The sequence below is a fragment of the Accipiter gentilis genome, chromosome 20 (assembly GCF_929443795.1).
Source record: "Accipiter gentilis chromosome 20, bAccGen1.1, whole genome shotgun sequence".
Classification (NCBI taxonomy): Eukaryota; Metazoa; Chordata; class Aves; order Accipitriformes; family Accipitridae; genus Astur; species Astur gentilis.
This window is the reverse complement of record NC_064899.1, coordinates 24,892,936-24,907,080: the sequence shown is the minus strand read 5'-3', so window position 1 is coordinate 24,907,080 and position 14,145 is coordinate 24,892,936.

Below are 14,145 nucleotides of genomic sequence, written 5' to 3'. Positions count from 1 at the left end.
TCATCGGCTCAACATTTGAGATTAATTGGCTTTGCTTATTACCAGGGGGAAACGCGCAAAAAGTTCAAGTTCCACTAGCAAAATCATGCGCTATCACTCAGTAATCTCTCCTCAGCAGGAAATACTCACTGAACTGAGTGAGAACGGTTTGGGGCTTTTTTTGCCAGACTGATCCATTTAGTTTATGTAATTACAGGCTAAAACAAATGCATGTACACTGACAGCCACTCACTGCCTGTGAACCACTTTAGCTGTGTACTGCCAGTCATGTGCCACTATAACATTTTCTCAGTGTCATTGTTTATCTTAGGTTAATTCAAGGCACTTCTGACACTGTGTTTTTGCTGTGAGTTTGGTTTTGCAGAAACAAATCAGGACTGCTTTGGAAATATTTGATGCTGTTTTAGGGCCTGCGAGGGTACTGTTGGTCCAACTATCTCTACAGGCAGCAATTACTCAGTTGAGACCTTTGCATACTTTAAACCGTCTTTTTTACAGTGTTTATGTGAACAATTCTGCAATGCCATTTACAAATTACGAAGGATCTGAAATTAATGATAAATGGAGAATGGCAGAGGTGCTGAACAGCTGCGTAGAAACATCTTCTGTCACAAAGAAAAAAGGGCAAAGGAAAGGTGTGGTATTTGTACGCTGCTTACGCAAAACGCAGGTGTGATCTCTAAATAAGCAAACTATGGTAATGTGAGGTGCGTGGGCTACTTTAGGCTGTTTCTAAGTGAGCAGGGAGAAAAACATTATTAAAAGCAATGTTGATAAGGGATTGACTGGCAAAGACCTAGAGATTTTGCAGAAGTCCTTCAGTATTGGGGAGGGGGGAGTCTTAGGGGTCTGAGAGTGTCCCTCTTCTCCCACTGAGCAGCGAGAGTCAATGAAACCCAACTGGGTTTTGGCCACTAAACTCTCTATATCACTGATGGAAACATTACAAATTTGGCACAGCCCAAGACTTTCTAGAAGCTTAAAGATCAGTAAAATCTACAGGATTGTCAGAAGAGGTCTGATTTCCTACTCTGCCCCAGTTATGGTATGAACACCAAGAGAGGAAAAGCCCCTCTCGGTGCAAGCATGCAGGTCTTGAAAGCCTTGGAGAGCATTTCTGATAGCGTGAAGACTGGGATATCGTAAGCAGGGAGTGCCAGAAAAACACAAGGAGAGAAATGCGAGCTATGTAAGAGTAACTGCTTATCCCACCGCTTAGGAAAATACAAAGGTAAATGGGGAAACAGGGATTTTGTTCCTCTTGAAGCACTTGGATTTAATGACCCTTCTCTGCAGTTCTGGGACAATATGCTCACAGTATATTGCAAATTTTTTTTTTTTATTCTTGTGCATAAGATTTGAAACGGAAAAAATATAGAAGGAACCAATCATTCTCCAAGAAGAACTGAATTATGGTTCAAAAAACAGGACCCGGATTTATGCTGTAAAACCCAGGATTTTACCTTTCATGAGCGTTATTTCCATACGCAGTCAGCATTCAGCCAGATTTTTGACTAATTTCACTGGAAACACAAATAATGATGAAAAGGCTTTGCTGGGCTTATGAAGCCAGAAAAAGTAATTTCTAGTTTCCAGTAGTCTGGTGTAGTTTTGTCACAGAATGAAGTTCTATTTTTTCCTTTGAAAGGTAATGTCCTTTCAGAGCCACAGAATTTAATTGAAAAAAAGAGTCAGTAACGCAAAGCACAGAATTGTCATGTCTTTCTGAGCACCATTTTTTGTCAAGGTTAATAGGTAACAGCAAAATTACAAACCAAACAGCTCTGGGAAAACAACATACGTAATACAGACTGCAGACAAGAGACTGCAATGGTCATCTCATGTGACCTCCTCCTCCTGTTATATTTGGAGTTATTTGTAGACAATTTTATGAGAGTGTCCATTGAATCTTCATCTCAGCATCATTTACTAGGGCTAAGAGATGATCATGTCTTTTAAAAATAAAATTAAACATTATAAACAAATGGTTGTAGTAACGACATATAGGTCAGCAGGGACACTAGCTGAGACATTTGTTAAATAACTTGCATCTGTTCTTTTATGCTTTTACTAATTATCTAAAGTAGAGGATAAAGAACATATTAATGAAAGTCGCAGATATATTAAATTGAGGGAAATTACTAATACAAAAAAAAGACATGAAAAAAATAGGAAAGAACTCGCCCAGATGAAAAATACAGGGAGAAAGTGAGAAAATGAGAAACCATTTGTGGAATAAAACCCAATCAAAATGGAAAGCTGTTCTAATTCACAAGGGGAAAGAACAATCTAAGGCATGCACAATCAGATAAACTTGCAAAGAAATGACATGGAAAGAATCTTAGGGGACTGTATTTGCCAAGCAGGATAGCAAGGTAAAATAGCCAGAGCAACATATAATGAGGCTGGAATATATAGATATAATCTTTTCACAGTCACACCTGGAACAGCCTGCTCATTTCTTTATCCGATGAAGATGATCTGACAAACGGGAGAGAATTCAGATCAGTGCAGCAAAGAGATTCATCAAGGTGCAAACTCTGATTTACAAGGAAGAATGAAAAGACTTCAAAACGTATTAGATTAGTTAGATTAACAGACAAATACAGCCTGGGAACAAAGGAACAGTCTTGAAATACACAAACCCTATAAATAATGTAGATAAAGGGACTTAACTAGCGAATTCAAAGCAAACATAAATAAACGGGTGAAGCTAAGAAAGGAGGAGTTCAGACTGGGTGCCAGCAGTCCCTTTCCTAACAGCACGGCCTGTTAGCTTGCGCAGTGATCTTGCAAGGAGTCAGAAAGAAAGAAACGTCGCTTGGCCCATACCAAACCTGAGAAAAAAACGTGCAAGAGAAGACAGCCAGGAGCGGGCAGATTCGGCTGCCCGGCTAGGAGCGACTGATGCTCCCCTGCCCTCCCTCGACCCCCCCCAGGTCTCACCGGAGGGACGACACAAGGCAGTCCCGAGTCAGTTGGATGCGGAGACCCCGGTCGGTGCTACCCCCACGCCCCTGCCCTGCCCACGGCTGGTGAACTGCTTCCCACTCTCCGCGAGACGCTTTCAGGCGTGAAAACCTCCATCTCACCAGAAGTCGGCCTTCGCCGTCCGCGGTTCGAGCGTTTCTTGGTCACGCAATGAGTCTGTGCTGGAAGAACGACGCCGTTCTGCAAATCCAGCTGTGCCAAAACCAGCCTGTCTAGCAGATGCTCGTGGGATTTCTCAGCCGTGGCGGGTACAAGAGCGTCGGTGGGAAAGGGTGTCAACTGGGAATGAGAAGCCCTCACTGGGCAGCTGCAAGGCTGACCCTCTCTTTGGGAAGAAGCGCAGCTTTGTGTCCCGGTTCAGAAAGCAGAGGAGAGCAGCAGGTAAGATTTGAATGGCGAATTTAGGGAGCAAAGAGCGACGCCATGGCTCAGCAACCTGGCAGTGCTGAAGCTGGAAAAAATGCTGGTTAAATTTCTTGGCGCTAACGTCCTGCTGAGCAGTTAAGCCGTACAGCATAGAAAGCGAGTTGCTGGGAGGTAATGTCTGCTCCGTCCACCTCTCTGATCCAGGGGGATATTTCCCTCAAACTCAGTTTTCTCTCCAGGCTGGCGTTTCAGCACCAGCCCTGCAATAAAGGAGTATTTGCTTATTAGCACGGACAACCCTATTTCGTGTACAACGTGCCCCAACACACAGTTCCTGTTTCCCTAAAACAACTTTTCTGTAGCTATTGGTAAGGATATCATGTTATTAATTAAATCTTTTATTAGCATGCTGCTGGCTTTCATTGTCTACCAGCACCCACTGCGTTAATGATCATAGAGTGTAATGTTGAATATGTACGGTGGGAAATAATGCACATAATACAGGCAGGAGGGCAATTGATTGGACAGTTTAATCTACTGGTTTATTCCCCCGCTGCCATTAGGAAGTCAATATCATTGAGTGAAAATGCCAAGACATCACCTTGTGAGAAACCTTGCCTTCGGTGGGATTTAAAGAAGTGATGAAAAGTAAAGAGAACAGTAAAAGTAAAACAATACTTACATAAAACTCTTTCAGACCCAAATTAGTCACACTGTGTTTGCAGGTGGATATTGGTTTCAGGCAGTACATTCAGACAGCAGCACTGAACGGCTTTCAGCTTCATTTGCTGGATGAAGTAAAACGCAGTGACCTTTCAATGTTTTCTCTAGATAAGCCTGAATCAGAATCCCAAACCAGAACACCCCCAAACGTTGGGGACATTTGGATCTGACAGACAGATTAGCTAGGTAGTTGGGGATAAGTTTAGATATTTGTGGAGGAGGGAAAAGAAACCTTCCAGTGCGTTACAGCCTGCGTAATCCTAATATCTGCACGGAAAGAGCGTGCACGCGAAAAAGGGGAGCGTGACGAACTGAGACAGAGGAGAATGGAGGGGAATACACGGGAGAAGGGATAAAGTTTTCCAAGCACTGTGATGGGCACAAGCCGCCTGACCTGTGCGGTGCCTGCGCCCAGCCGAGGCGATGCCGCAGGAGGAAATCTCCTCGTGAGACGCAGCCCGACTGGATGCGGGGCCTGGATGATGACGTCCGCGGGAATTGGATGATGACGTCCACAGGGCTTGAATGACGTCCGCGGGGCCTGGATGATGTCCGCAGGGCCACAGCTCCCGCAGCGGGTCTGCTGCGTAATGAGATGCTAAAAAGCAACAGCTGAGGTTGGGCTGGAAACGTCGGCTTCTTCAGCAAGGGAAAGCGAAGCGTCGTCTCACTTAGCGATTTACATCATCCCCTTGCCAGTTCTGCCTCAGCAAATGGGTGGCTGAGCCACGTGAACTACGTGGAAGCGGAATTGTGGTAAGGGTGCTGCGTGAGCCCGGCAGCATCGCTGCTGGAGTCTGAGTCCCGCTTTCTCTTCTTGGCTCTATGCTGCCAGCGAGAGGCTGGAAACCTGGGAGCAGAACCCAAAAGGCGAGCGATTTAAAGGTGATTGCAGAGTTGTGTCTCCTACCAAAGCCTGAGAGCTGAAGAGCCACAAAAGATTGAAGGGTTTGGGGCTGTGACATTCGTGGCATTTGAGGAGGGCAAGCAGCAAGGTTAGAAAAGCTGGCAAAGCTGACCCCTGAAAACTGTCGTTCAGATATTGGGAGGAAAAGTTTCCTGGACATCAGTTTGCTGGAGGCCAAAACAGTACTCTAAGGAAACGGCTAATGTCGTTATTTTGGATTCTTTCCACTAACTCAACAAACCATTAAGAAATTTATGACAAGAGAATACTGTGCAGGAGAAGGAGTGGGTAAAAACTGTTACGTGCCTCGTAGCAACTATGTTTTTCCGAACATGCCTACAACGCTCCTGGCCTTTATGTGCTAAAGGACATGAACTCCGCCTGCGATTGCACATACGCAGTTTGGTATGGAAAAACACCAGGGCGGGCGTTTTTCTGTCTTGTGGCGTTTTGCAGGCAGCAGTGCAGGCAGGGTGCGTGCACCCCGAGGCTGACGCCTGCAGCAGGAGCTGCCGAGAGCTGAGGAGCAGCCGACTTTTCAAGGGAATGCCCTGCATCGCTCGGCGATGGGGGGTAACTTGTCTCCATCCCTGCCATGTCTGATGTGTTTGGAAATAGGATGCCAGGTTGCAGGCAGGCCCAGAACTCGGTGGCTCTCAGGGGACTGGATTTTAGAGCTTTATGTCGGGCAGCACTACTCCTTTTCACCAAAACAATAGGAAGGACGAAGGCCTGAACCCCTCAGTACCAACACGGCTTCTAGCGCTGTTGTTCCTTGGCACCAGAGCGGGAAGCGGTAACACAGCTGTATCCCTTTTCCTTCCCTTTCCTGCTTTGAGAGGGAATGATGGGATGTGATCATAGTGGCGCGCATGCTAGGAACCTGCCTAGTACCGGGCAGGTCTGTCTTTGAGGTGACCACTGCCCAAATGTCCCAGACAAGCCCCTTCCCACAGTAGAAAGGGCACACGCTGAGCATCTCTGCAAAATTCTGCAGTCAGCCGAGAGGAGCCAAAATGGCACTGGGAGCTCAGAGCTGCCCAGGAGGACGGGCTGCAGCCATGCTGCTCAGCCAGTGTTTCCATCATTATTCGACTTTGTAATTCAAAACGCAAACCTTTTTGTTCGCCAACAACCGGCGAAGATGCATGACAAAAAAAAAAAATAAATCAAAAGCAGATGTCGTACACGGAAAAAGAAAGCTTTGGGAGCGATCCGGGAAGCTCGTTTTGGGGATCCCTGATGAGGCGTGCTGCTTCAGGGACCTGCAGTGGCGTTCACAGGGCAATCAATCCCTGCCCCATACCTGTGTCCCGGAGACGGAGGGAATCAAAACCCGGTAAATTTTGACTTACTGCCAGTAACGGGGCTGCTCCTCGTGCCCGAGACGTCCCTGCCTAATGGTCCAAGAGCCGGGACTTGCGGTCCCCATCGTAAAAAGGCAATTTCAGTCACACCACGGCCACCCCGGCCCTGGGTCTCCCTTCCTCTGCAGCTTGTTTTCTCGTCTACAAGCAACAATAAACCCGACCCCTGCAGCGATGTCTGAGAAGCGAGTCGGTTCATGGTTTCTCTGGCACCCGAAGCCCTGGAAAGGGTGGCAGAAAGAAGGGGTGCGAAGCCCAGCGGGGACCCCTCCCCGGAGGTGGGGTGCACGGAGCAGTGGGTGACGGCACCCACTTCGCAAGGGGGGGCTCCCACTCATGAGGGCTTTGCCTGCAGAAGACTCGAGCCCACGCCTGGGCTCACAGGCCTTGCCACGTTGTAATTTTTAGTGAAAGAAGTGGCTGGAGAAAACAGAATAAAATTCAAATCAATTATGCTGTTCAAAGCCAGTCTCTAAATTAATCCAATTATGCTGCAGCAATCTTTGCTTAATGCCTAGAAGCTAGGAAACGATTGTTAAAGCAGTGGTTGGGGAAATTAGTTGATAATGACAATAACCAACAATGGAAGACGCTATTCTGAAAGTAAAGTCGCGGGGGGGAGGGGGCGGGGAGAGAAAACACTCCATTATTCATCCTTCAAGTGAAGTATATTGCTTAGCTATTAAAGGCTAATGCACCAGAGCTAACCAAACACAGTGCTGCCTCCAGGTCTCAGCGAGGAAGAAGCTGAAACTTGCTTATCATTCTTTACTAAGAAAACCTCCCAGCACTGTTATTATGGAAGTACAGCTCTTAATAACCATTGCACAGCCGTCTTCTGGAACAGCTTGCCCACACAATGTCTCTGCCTCTGTCAGGCAGGCTGCTAAAAGCCTATTTTTATATTTTCAAAATTTAGGATTCAAATCAACTTGGTGCAGCAGCTCAGCTTCAGGGTTGATGTTTTTCATAGAATCACAGAACCGTAGATTAGTTTGGGTTGGAAGGGGCCTTTAAAGGTCACCTAGTCCAACCCCCCTGCCATGAGCAGGGACACCCACAACTGGATCAGGTTGCTCAGAGCCCCGTCCAACCTGACCTGGAATGTTCCCAGCCATGGGGCATCGACCACCTCTCTGGGCAACCTCGGCCAGTGGTTCACCACCCTCAGCGGAAAAAAATTCTTCCTTGCAGCTAGTCTGAATCTCCTCTCTTTTAGTTTAAAACCATTACCTCCCATCCTACCACAACAGGCCCTGCTAAAAAGTTTGTCCCCATCTTTCTTCTAAGTACTGAAAGGCTGCAATAAGGTCTCCCTGGAGCCTTCTCTTCTCCAACTCTCCGACTTCTCCAACCCCAACTCTCCCAGCCTGCCCCCGTAGGAGAGCTGTTCCACCCCTCTGATCGTTTTTGCGGCCCCCCTCTGGACCCGCTCCAACAGGTCCACGTCTCTCCTGCGCTGAGGACCCCAGATCTGGACGCAGCACCGCCGGTGGGTCTCACCTGATCGGAGCAGAGGGGCAGAAAACCCTCCCTCGACCTGCTGGTCACACTAGTTGGGGTGCAGCCCAGGACACGGTTGGCTTTCTGGGCTGTGAGCGCCCATTGCCGGCTCATGCCCAGCTTTTCATCCACCAGCACCCCCAAGTCCTCCTCTGCTGGGCTGCTCTCAATCCCTTCACCCCCCAGCCTGTCTTGATACCAGGGATTGCCCCAACCCAGGTGCAGGACCGTGCACAATTTTTAACACAGTTGGCCACACTGGACTTCCAGTTTGGCGCCTGAAAGGCCAAGGAGCAGCAGGTACAAACAAGAATAAACCATTGCTTTAATGAGCCGGTTTGTGTGCACACAGCTAGCCAGCTGAACTTGGACCTCTTGAAAGCTCCAATGAAGAATTGCATATTGACAATTTCAAGACAGAACATTAAAAATATTTAAAAACATTTGGCCCAAAATGCCTGAGTAATGGATAGCAAATAGCAAGCGGAAAAATTCGGCTAATTGCCCTAGACGAATTTCACTCAGAACCTGCACCTCGGTGGTGCAGGTTCTTTATGGGTGCAGACTTTATGGGGGCAAAAACTGCCTGGAACATGAAGGATGCTCATGAGTTTTGTGAGGGACTCCTATTCATGCCGCTACATTGAAGTCATTGGTCTCTGGGGTGGTTTGCATGCCTCTCGCCCCAAATATCTCTGAATCTTGGTCTAGCTTTCTTGTTTTGTAGGGTACTTCATAGCAAGACATTATTTTTGAGCTCTAACTCCTCTCTTCGAACTACATCGTTCAGATCCTCTCTGCTGGAAAACAGATGCATCCTGCAGTGCCCGATCTCACATATCAGAACATAAAGAATATATTTATAAGATACTCTGCTCTGAAATTGCTTGGATGTAATTTCTGAGGCAGGATCCTTGCTCGTTAACACTGGAAGAACCTGTTCCCAATATTGCAGCCCACATGCTGCTCAGAAAATGTTTCTTTGAGCTGTGTTGAAGTTTCACAAAAGATTCGAAGGAGTCTCATTTCAACCCAGTGGGGAAATCTCACATTGTTTACACCTTTACACCTCATTACCTCAAGACCACTGTTATTATTCATAGCCCCTCACATTCAAAATTGCATGTAAATGTCACTAGAGCCGTGAGCTTAGCTTAAAAATCACCAGGTATGCTTGTTGGTGCTGTGCTTTTTCACAGTGCAGCCAAGACATACTTTCAAACTTTGCTTCATGACCTGAAGGAGTACAGAAAAAAATTTATATTTTCTTAAAGTGCATATTGATATTATTCTAGTTAGCAGACTCCAGAAAGGACAGTTTTAAATGGAAGGAGGGTTGTAACAGCCGGCTTTGTAGCAAAAGCGCATCACAAGAGTTGTGCGGCTACATTTACAGATCGAAATGTATTACATTCTACTGATTAGCTAAATGTCTTCCAAGAAAGCCAAGTGAACATCACAACATGAGAGCTACGAGCACTGAGCCTTCAACGTCACATCAGGAAACTAAGCAATGAAGGTGTTTTTCTCCTTTGTGCTCTCCAGGTTTCCAAATACCACACGCTTCCACAACGACACAGAAAAGGATCCTGAATTAGTTCTGAATTCTTACTTCTCATCCAGAAAGTAGTCCATAGCAGCTTCCAGAGATGCCAGAGAGTACCTCCTCAGCCAGCGAGAACTCCCTGGAGGGCTTTGGGCTTCACATTAAGGGAGCTACAGCAGCTTCCACCAGGCAGGAGCTGCCCCTTTGGGAGCCCCGTGGCGTCCCGCATCCCTTTGCGGCACTAAGGGCATGCACGAAGGCAACGAGCAATGGGGGGAATCTGGAAAAAAAAAAAAGCAACATATTGTGCCCATCATACCAAGACCTGGATTCCAGATGGGGGTTCGGGGTGATGAAGCGTGCGGCTCATGCTGACAGCGAGGTCCTGCTTCACCCTAATCCCAACAGAGACCAGAGCACGGGGGCTTTGACACATCCCTGCTCTGGGGTTGCTCCAGGGTAGCTACAGCCCGAGGGAACCGAGCTGCAGCTCGGTCGCAAGCCAGCCCTCTCCCGCACGGGCAGCATTTTTCGGTGTCTGCTCTCCGAAAGCGGCAGTTGCTTCCAGGGGTTTCTCTTCGGACGTCTTAAATTTTCAGCGCGCAGCCGCTGCATCCCAGTTACAGAGCGCTGGGGTTGTCTTCACGCTAACCCAGCGGCAGCAGACACGGGGGAAGTTATTTGGTGTGTCTACACGGAGAGCGAGTTTAGCTGAGAGAGGGAAGCGGCACAGAGGCATGTGAAATCTATTAACTCTGAGTAAGCAAAGAGCAGCTGCAGGCAGTACCATAATGAGGTAAATGATAGAAGCTGGGGATAAACCAGGAATTACTCATGGACTTACTCCTCGGGGCTTCCACTGCAGCTGTTAGTGCCTCAGCCTCACAGGTGTCAAATGCAGGCAATTAAAATAAGAGTTACCTGAGGCCGCAGCCGAAGTTAACCCCTGCCGTGCAGCAGTTCGGACCCCTTGGCAGGCGGAGGGCACGCAGATGAGCAGAGCTGTAATGAGGCAAATGAGGGGGCTCTGCTCGATGGCCTGGGCTGGGCTGATACCGTCTCGCCGAGCTGCAAGCAGCTCCGGGCACGCGCTGTAGAGGACAACGTCTAATCCGATGATCTGCTGTTTTGCCACCCTCCTTCCCCTTGTAGAGCGACGGCCCTCTCATGTAAGGAAACTGTCCAGCCTTTGTTCGCTTCCCCAGATTTTTCCTCCTCCTCCTGTCCTTAAAAGCCTCCCAGGTTTGTAACACGCAGACATCTGTGTTGTGGTGTCTTATAAACACGGGTGGGCACGGCGCGGAGGAGTGGGGCGCGTGTTCCGTATTTCCCCAGAAAAACCCAGTTTGTGCAGACAGGCTGCTTCAGATCGCAACCGTACAACCTTACAGAATAACACCAGCATCACAAAATTGCGGCGCTAAATCCAATGCACCACTCGGGGCCATCGGGAATAGTTGCAGATTGTACCATGAGCTGGAAAAAATGCCCGACTGATACCTTTCCTTGCCTGACGGGTACGTTCAGATTAAATGCACGCCAAGCATAGCCGCTGTCGTGAGAGATGAATTCTTCTGGCAACGCACAACTTTTAGACTGTTGAGTTTCCTTTCTTTTCCATCCCACAGCCCACCTGGGGCCTGCTTTCACCTCCTTAGCTGCCTTCTGAATTTTAAAAAGGAAAGAGAGATTTAAAGCACCATGCAAAAACAAAGTGCCAAAAAGCGGCTTGAATTACTGACAGGAGGAGCCAGCTGCCGCGGGGAGATGTGAGCGTTTCACGCAAGCAAGCCGAGACGCCATTTGCGCCAGCGAGGGAAAGGTGACGGTCAGTGAAGCAGACAGATGCTGGAAGACACGTAGCCGTCACTCTGAATGTGCTCAGAGGTGGCATCTCCTCCTCCGGCAGCCCCGGGAGGGAGAGCCAAGGAGGATTCCTGCCGATGCCCGCGTCCTCTGGAATTGGCACGGGGCTGCGGAGCACGTGGGTCCCGCGGTGGGGCTCCCCTCTCGTCTCAGGGGCTGGCTGAGAAGTTGGATCCAAGGACAGAAAGTGAAAAAACAGAGAAATAAAATGGAGCATTCTTCATTTGGAATTCAGTGGCAAGGAAAAGAAAGCTTTTCTGTGGGTTGCAGCTATAAGATTAGGAGAGACAAAGTTGAATTATTAAAACATTTATTCACCCAAGTACACGCTGAGCTCTCCAAGGACCAAACGCATCCGCTTAATTAAAACAGAGGACTTCCCAAGGACCATTTATATTGGCACTAAGTGACACATTTAATACTTATGTCCTGAAAGGGTCATCCATATCCATAGCGGTAGATCTGAAAAGATAAAAAGCTTTTCCAACTTCTTGCTGTACTCCCTGCCAAAAAGCACCAGCGCTTGGTCTGAAGGCAGCATGATGAGGAGGAGGCTGTTGCCTACGGGCTTTGCCGCTGACAGTTGATCAATAGCAACGGTAGGTTATGCTTTAGCGAGAACAGCTTGCCTGTTGTGAAAGTGACAACATCCAAAATCTGACAGACGAGGCAGGCAAACGTTCTTGGGGCCTTAGAGGTGTTGGTCTCCTGTAGAGAAGGGAAAGGGAGGAGGACACAGCCCCTCTGAGGGTCCTTGGCCGGGGTTTCACCCTTATGGTTCCTGTGAGCAGAGACCCGTCACCACGACTCGCTTTTTCAAGAATTCCTCTGGCAGATGTGGAAAGGCCAGAGGAGAAACATCTGCATCGCTCACGTTCCACAGCAGACTTAGAGAAGGACGGACCTTCTGTCATCACCTGTTAAACATACATGGCTTTGCAATACGGTTACTGTCTGCCAACTCTGGGGAGAGTTTGGCTCAGGAAGAGAGCAGTGGTGACTCAGGAGGAAGGTCTGGCTCTGTTCCTCTTCCCAGTCTCCTGGCAAGACACACCGACTCACAGCTCAGTGGAAGAGGGCAGCACGTAGCAAGCTGTGGACACAGCTGCCCATCCCACAGATACGGCGGCAAAATGCACTTTTCTTACCTCTGGTGTTACAGGTTAGCATCTGCTTGACCTTTAAAATGCCTCTTAACCTACCCAATGGCTAAATCAGCCTAGCTGCTTCTTGGGACGGAGGTATTTAGACGTGCCATACATGCTTTTATCTACCAGATGTGGCTCCTTGTCTTGTCAGGAAGCAGAATTAGGACGGCGGGTGGAAAGAACAAAGAGTTCGTCACAGGGGAAACATCCTCTGCCAAGAGAGCTCTGTCTCATGCTGTGGCTTGGCTTCATTAACGTGGCAGCACAGGCTCTGTGGGCATGAGACCTGCAGAGAACTCCAGGGAGGTTAAAAACTGCCAGTGCACGGCAGGAATGTAGAGTAATGCAAACGCATCAAACCTGTCCTCTGCTCAGCGCACGCTCTTACAGAATCTGTGTCAAAATCAGCCCCCATCTTGCCAAGTAGATGATCTTAGTGTTCTGGGGTTGGGGTATATGAGCAACCCCATCATGCCCAGGGATCAGACCACAGGTCATCTCTGCTCCTCCAGCAAAACAAGACTGACAAAGAACAAGAAGTGCAGAGGGATAATTGGCTTTACCAGAAACAGAAGTTGTGCAAAACAGGGCCTTGGCTTTAGCTCTTCTCTGTTTCTCCACAGTTCTAGCAACTCTGCATTCCAAGTGCTTGGCATCCTTCTCAAACCTTGTTCCCATATGAAAATCTCAAGCGGCTCAAAAAACCCATCACGTATATATTAAAATCCACACTCTCCTTAACATGTGGCAGGGAATTCTCCAGTACAGTGGCTAGTATTGGACTTGGAAGACAACAGGCTTCTGGCAATCGTTCATCCGAAAGTTTCAGCTCTTGGAGAAACCCAGGAGTGAGGACAACACCTACCTTATGCCTCCTCTGTCTTAGCCAGCATGGAATAGTTAAGGAGCTTGTATGACATACATAACAGCAAGCATGCTCCTTGTGCTCGTTCTTTTTCCCCTTGCACATCCCCTAAAAAAACCCAACAATCTTTTTACTGTGAGGGTGACGGACCACAGGCTGTGGAGCCTCCACGCTTGGAGACATCCAAAACCTGACTGGACATGGTCCTGGGCAACCAACTGTAGGTGGCCCTCCCTGCTTGAGCAGGGGGTTGCACTAGATGACCTCCAGAGGTTCCTTCCCACCTCAGCCATTCTGTGGTTCTGTGAATTTCTCTGTTTATATGCATATATTGGTGACAAAAGACTCATTTTTTCTTTTTCCTTGGAGGAGAAAGCTCACAGGGGTACCTGTGGGCCCCGTGGAGATCCAGGAAAGCAGCCGGCCTAGCTCTCCGGGAAAATGACCCTACAGCTGCTGGGAATGATCCAACCGAGAGATTTACGTGGGAGCCCAGACCAGAGGCAAAGGTGAGTTTCAACATTCGTGGCTATGAGCTGTATGACACCGAGGAATAAGATTTTCCTAGAAGAAACGTTCCTCCCTCCACATGGAAGCACTGACACCCAGCCTACAGAAAGGCGGTGGTTTCACTTGTCTGTACTATTTGTTACCGCTCTGTTACTATAGTTCATATACATAAAACAAAGCCAGTCGAAGACTCTTAAAACAACCGTGGTAGCTACTTTCCCACCTGGATGAAACTGAGACTCACCTAGATGGGTTTTGTGAAGCCTCCAGCTCCTCAGGCAACGACTGTGTGTGCAACAGGCGGAGCACCGGGTCCTTCATCCTCCTGCCGCTTCTCAGCGGGACTACCTTCC